This window comes from Adelges cooleyi, unplaced genomic scaffold (genome assembly GCF_023614345.1).
Source record: "Adelges cooleyi isolate 19-005CV unplaced genomic scaffold, UGA_ACOO_1.1 ACOO_flye_CR_arks_rails_tigmint_CR_PRNA_21, whole genome shotgun sequence".
Taxonomy (NCBI): Eukaryota; Metazoa; Arthropoda; class Insecta; order Hemiptera; family Adelgidae; genus Adelges; species Adelges cooleyi.
Window position 1 is genome coordinate 13,667,259 of NW_026095871.1, and position 7,485 is coordinate 13,674,743.

Genomic DNA, 7,485 nt, shown 5'->3' on the forward strand with positions numbered 1-7,485 from the left:
TGGGTGCCGTGCATAATGCCAATGATAAAACAATTGCTGTCGGACTTAAAATACGCATATATGCAGACATACATATTATTATAATATTATATTATACTATTATTTCGGTCTTGAAATCCCCTAAGGTATAATTACATTGTGTAACGACGTGCAATACAAAATATACATATTATTGCGTAGAGTAGGTTGATATTGTTATAATATATTTTATAGATATAATATGCCAAATAGAACGACCGTTCTCTATCCTCCTCTGGGAGTCTAGCTGGTCCGGTTTGTTCGCCCTTAATTATTATTTTTTAGTACTTTACAGTTGTGAATTCATCGAAATTCTCTGTCGGTCGTTAAACGCATCATACTCTCTACAATACAGATGTTACATACGCCGTACTGCACAGACTCCATACGGTTTTTATATTAAAACGATAATATACGTAAATAAATAGTCTATATCAATATATTATTATTATTTGGCGAATCGAGCCAAACAATAGTTGATGCCAACTGTTTTAATATGAAGTCTGCCGGGTAATGTATCTGGTGTTCTGTTTAAAAAAAAACCAGCCAAAAGGTAGAATGCAATTTTATTAACGGAATAATGTGAAGTGTAAAACTTTGAGCCACGCAAAGTATTTGAATCGCTTGCTGAGTACAAACCGAGTGCAGTTTATCAAAAAGTCGTTCTTCTGACTTGACAAAAATTATAAGCAGTTGAATAAAACTGCGTCTGGGACATGAGCTAAGCCGCCGGTCCGGACACTGTCATTGGTGGTAGGCGTCGTGGTTTCTTCTGGTCTTTCACACCGGCTGCGGTGGCTTTTATTTTACAAGATTACCTATTGAATATGATTGTCACTGAGATGTTGGGTGATTCCATAAATGTTTAAGCGGTTTGCGCAGAGCGTTTCCCAAACAGAATTTTGTATAATAAGTTTTAATAATGTACGACTTGTAAACCAGTGCGAATTTCTGATGAATCTCGGCCAATTAATTATTTATCCAACGCAGTGTGTCTTAATAAATCGATATATTTGCCTCACACTACCAGTGCACACCGGTCGAGGTAGACGGTAATTATTATCAATAGCAATTTGCCACGAGATTCATCGTCAATGTACTTCACTACTACTACATACTACTTATGCCCGTAAATACAATAATCCAGCAGACTTTGCGTACTTACTATGCGCCGTTTATACAGCACACGAACCCGGTTTGAGGCACGGCCGTAGTTAAATTGCATAAGGAAAACGCCTTCTAATAAAACAATACTTCTAATATTTTTTTACTAGTAATATATTTTCTTCAATATCATCAGATAATAATCGAGCCCAGAGGCGTTGTGTCCAGGTTGTAAAAAATATGGTGTCCGGCTACTTGGAAATGTTTAAAAAAAAATTGAAGTATGATTTTAAACGGGAACTTTTGCTGTAAATATGGGTTTGTACAGGTTGTAGTACTTGAGTGGTCTTATTTCATTTTGGATACTTAATATTAATGTATAAATGTGGTTAATTATTGCTATCGATCCTGGGTAGTATAATAACCGTTGTATAAATTTGTATTTTGGTATTACATTTTTAAATTGCCCAAAGCGAACGGTAAAGTTTTATGGTAATTTAACTCGGAAATATACCTAAATAACATGAGTTTTTGAATAAAATTAGTTATTCAAAAATAATAACATTATACCGGATTTAAACCATTTATTTAGATTAAGTACATTAGTCGGTCGATAAAAAACAAAACACTTGTAATATATTAACTGCTTTTATTTATATTATATTTTTTATGTTCCAAAACCAGAGCTGGTCGTTAATCATTTTTTTTATTCTAATGTCTTTAATAATAATAACATTTGTATTCGTAATTGTGTTTGCTTTATTATTGTTTTATTAATTTATTATGAATATATATTTTATTATTAATAAATTAGTTAATTAACTAAACTTGCATCGCTAGAGACAAACAAACTCAATGTACATGAAGTTGGCCCCCTGCAATATCCTACCTATCAATTCCAAATTAGTTTCAAACGTTTGTAAATTAATTGTAAATTAGTTTTCAAAATGTTTGGTTTAGGTTTGAATTAGGTTTGGTTTAGGCTTGACTTTGGTTTGTTTTAGGCTTGGTTTACGTTTGATTTAAGTTTGGTTTAGTTTTGGCTTAGATTTGGTTTAGGATTGGTTATGTTTGGTATGGAGGGATTATTAACGAGGATCATGGAGAGTTTATGGAGGAGTATTGTGGAATTATGAAGGATCATGGCAGAGTATTAAGGAATTTTGGAGGATCATCGAGGGATTATGAAGGGTTTATTGAGGGATTGTAAAGGAGGATAATGGAGGGTTTATGGAGGAGCATAAGGAATTAGAGTTTAGAAACCTAAGCCGAACCTGACCTAAACCTAACCAAACCTAAACCAAATCTAAGCCAAATCTAAGCCAAAACTAAGCCAAAACTACACCAAACCAAACCCAATTAAAGCCAAACCAAAACTAAACATAACCAAACCTAAAACAAGCCTAAACCAAAAATTCCTCCATAATGATAAAACGATAATGACTTCAGCACTGTGTCACAAAACACGACGAGCAAATTTTCAGAATGACTTCTAGCCATAACACATATCCTAGTCAAAATTGAGCATAACCTTAGCTTGGACGATGCCAAAAAATATGTTTCATAAATTCCTATTACCAAAAAGTTTTAGTTTGAATATTTCAAAACTCGTAAATATCGAAAAAATTGGGCCTTATTGACCTTAACTTGGACCATGCCTATAGTCTTCAAAAATTGATTATTTTTAACAAAATTATCTCAACAATTTCAAAAAACAGAATTTTGAGTTTATCATAACCCCCTCTTGTAATTCGGTATATCTCGTTGGGAACTAGGTTGCAAGTGGTTGCAAATAGGTTGCTAAATATTGGCGAAGATCCGGAGTTGATCGTAGGAGATCAATTTCTTATCATTTAAAACGTTGGTAAATTTTTTAATCAATATTTTTTTTTATATGTATTGAACTATCACATATTATACAATTTAGTGGTATTTTTTTTATAAAAAAATGTATTGTCATTCACAAGAAAAAAATCACTGATTTTATCAGTATGTCCTACAGATCAATAACCAGAATTCGTAATTAAAAATGCCATAGAACTATGTCGTGTGAAACTAAAAATGAAACATACTTATTTTAATTTATAAGTAATAATACATACATATATATTATATATAAAAATAATTAATACTTATGTATGAAAATCATCTTTTTGTTTTGTTTGTTAAACCAGATTTACAATTATTTACAATTAATTTACAAAATGTTGACACCAGTTTGGAGTCAATTCGTTAAACTCGGAGGGCTCTGTGAATTTGGCCCCCAAAAAAGTATTTTGGTAAAACGTGTAGGAAAAACGATTTACAAATTCTGAAAACTAATTTACAAAAGTTTGACGCTATTTGTTTTTATTTGTCAATTCTATCATTCTGTAAGTTTTCAACATGGTTGTTAAGTTTAAAATATGTATAACTGAAATTATTTTAGGGAGCCGGTCGATAATGAAAATCTGCTTTTCTTATTAACATGTATATACTTTACTATTTAAATGAGTACTTCATGTATTGATCGGCGAATATATACTCTGAAGTAGTATTATAAGCATGTTTTTTAAAATTTTGTTTAAATAAGTTCGGTTAGGTATAAAAACGTAAAAATTCAGAAGATTAATGATTTGTATGAGTAATATTTTTAATGAGTTTAAAACACAAAAGAAAAATATAAAACATCAGACTTCTTTAGATTTGTTTTGGAGGTACTTAAAACTTTTGCGGGAAAGAAAAAAAGGAAAACTATAAGTAAAACATAAGAGCATCGTTGTTTTTCCTAATTCATAAAACAATGCATTCTATTGCCTTTAGCAATTTGTTTCGTTTTAACTTTGACGTGAAGCTCAAAAAATATTAGTTTTACTATAATATGTCTTCAATGTTTGTGTTTATCGTTTATAGATACAATAATTGTTTAACCCACGTCGGTCGTTTTCTTCTTATAGTCATTTCTTGTAACATTTGTTTTTAACCGTAATATATGTACATCTGAATGAATCGATGCGACATCTAAGGGAGAAAAACTATGATATATTTTTACAAACTGCATTAATAGTTTACAGCTTTGCTGTCATATTATAGTTTTGCATACTTGTACTATGTTATATGCGTATAAATATATATTTAATGTGTTTTATCTGGCTATTAAAATAACACAGTTACCGAACAAGGAGATTAGCACTATTTTAATTAGGTATTGTAATGTTTTCAGAAAAAACACCCGTGTGATTTTATTTTATTTTAATTATCCCTATTGACTGATTTTCGATTTTCAGGGGCTAATCAGTGTTTATTTTGCTTTGCTTTGTGCGTGTGTGAATGTTTTCAAAGACTAGCACATTGTATATATGTATATTTCAGGGCTTATCCCACAAGACGATGCGACGGTGTGGTCGTCGCCGTCGGTACGAATTTTGAGTATTTTTAGGTCTATATATTTTTGGACGCAGTGTACGTACGCGTGTACTGTACAGGGCGTTTTTATTATAATACGCCGCTTCTGGGTTCCAACACGTGACGACTGGTAGTCAGTGCTGCACTACCATAAGGAACACGCCACCACGGTCGCCGTCAACATCTGGTCGAGATAGAAGCGGGTGAAAAAAAAAATATATATACATATACATATACACGTGTATCGTTCCTGTTTGGAGATACGGAAAGAATAAAAAGGATAATGGACTCGGTGATGAAAAGAAGGGATCGCCGTGAATGAACATACAAACCAGTTTCCCATACAACAGTACCCGCGGGCCAAAAATGTCATTTGGATTTTTTGATGGAAATTCGCCCTTTTTACGGACCTCCATTGTGCCGGTGCCGGTCAGCCTAGAAAAAAAAAACTAGTAAAAAAGAGGTTGCACTTGGGTCGAAAATATCGAATTCCTCGTTGCCCGTGGTCGTTATCGTTCACGCGGATTGTATCCACATTTTGTTTTTTTTTTTTTCCTCTAAACTACCCGCTAATTTTATCATATCAGACGGAAGCCACTCGGCAAAGGAGGGTGAGAAAATAATCATGCGAATGGTGTCTCGAACTGATCGATTGTATTAAAAAATTTGTTTAGCTATAGGAACGACCGATACCAACAACTTAAGTAGTAATTTTCTTACTTCACTTTAGTTAACCAACAATAATCAAAAGTAATAAACTCACTGTAAATAGTGAAAATACGATTTTTCACAAATTTAGAATTTGCAAAGTCGCTGTTCATAATGTTGTTGGATATATTTGTTAATTATGTTGAAAATAAAATATGTAGGTATTAATTTTAATTTTTAATAACGGATTCGCTTGTGTAAAAAACATTTTTTTTTTTTTTTTAAACGGTCTGCCTGAATAAACGTGTTAATTTAATGGTAACTATGTAAAGGACATTAAACATTTAAAGTAATATATTATATAATGATATTTCCAGACTTGGTATAATAATTATTATTTTTTGTATTATGTATGTATATATATTACATTATTATCATAATAAAACCATTCCGGTAGTAAATGATGGATTTCACTTTTTCTGTGATGTGTGATAAGTGAATATTATGTTTTCCGTGTTCATTTTTATCAGTCCATACCTAGTGACGGTCGATTACATGTCCCAAAAAAACGTAGCGATATATATATATATAGCGAGAGAGAGAGAGATAACATTTTTTTTTTATGTTTTCCTAATGAAAACAATCAACTATGTATATCGAGAGCGTTTTGGGTGTAGAATGTTTATTGCAGGTCTTGTATGACGTATCCAGCCACGCTCAGTGTCAAAATATGTTGTTTCTTGTCCACCCCCGAAGTCCAGCGTTGAACCAGTTACTATTTGTAGAATTACTACGACTATTTGAAAAAAATAGCAGATTTAAAATCACCTGCTAACTAAGGATTGTCGTTGTCCATGAACAGACGACACGTTATGAGTCTGATGACACGTAATCGTTTCCGAAGAACAATACTAAACCAATCTTGTCCAAGTCAAAGTAGTCACACATTTGTGAGTTAGGTCAGTCCTACGAGTCTCCTATGTATGCTATGTCACCACGCTAAATGACAGTAATATTAAACAAAAAAGGATGTGCAACGACATATAACAATACAAAATAAGACAAAAAAAAAATTTTCAATCTAAAAAAAATAATTTAGGACTTTTTTGTGCTTGCGGCTCAGACATTTTTACCGAATTTCCAATTGACACCACAACGTTGAATTGTTTAGCTGCGCGTTTCTCGAAAGTACCGAAAACGGATTTGTTGTTATTATGATTTTTTTCTCTCTTTAGAAACGTCATGTGGACGCCAAATGTTTGTAAATAGTCTCGTGAGGACATTTTCGGGACAAGTGTTTCCCAGAGTATCGTCGCCGTTGTTTATTATAATACTAGTATATACTAGGTATATACTATATGGCGAAATCATAAATTGTCCCTTGAAAAGTATTTTATAATACAGAAAATCAAATTTAATAATTTGATTATAATAATTATATAAATTATAAATATATTATATTAAAACTACTATAAAATGTTCATCCCCTCCCCTTCAAAACCGTTCTTAAAATGTACACAGCTTTAAATTACATCATTCCGTAACCTTTTTAATAACAGTCAAATAAGTTCCAAAATTTTGCAGAATATTCTTTAGACATTTAATACTTTCGATTTACAGTCAAGACATATTTTTCTAAAAGGGAATACCTTTTCTTTATTTTTTTTTAGCCGTAGTTTTTGAACTTGAGGTCTGAAAATTTTACTTAGGATAAATCTATTGTGGCACTATATAGAAATTTACCTTTTTTTTTTGTAAAACCTGTAGTCAATTTTCGGTACCTATTAAGGAAAAACTAAAGGTAATAAAATAAAAACATAACTATTAACACAATTCTTTCAAGCTATTACAATTATTACAAAAAACAAATCACACGATTACAAATATATTAATTGTATGTAAAATTATTCGTTCCTATATTTATAGTTTTTACCATCAGCAAAGCTTTTATTTAAATGTGATCTTCCAATAATTCTTATGACTTGTGGTCTCTTCGACCCCAATACACTTCGTTCCCACAATAAAAATGGAAATTTTAAAACTACCCTTCGTACTCACTTACAGGTATTTTTTTAATTTAACGGGCATTAAAGCCCAATAGTGCCCAACAGCCCGGAGTTAACAAAACTCCCCCAGTTTTGTTAACAATTTGTTCACCGGGACGGTTTATTAGTTCGTCGGTCTCCGAGTAGGCTTCTAGTAAATCGTATGCATTACAAACCACTAAGTATAGATATTGGTTTATCACATATTTGTATCGTGAAAAATAAAATTCCGAAAAATCATGGTCGACCGAGTACACGTTTTGCGATTTTTGAAAATTCGAATTCG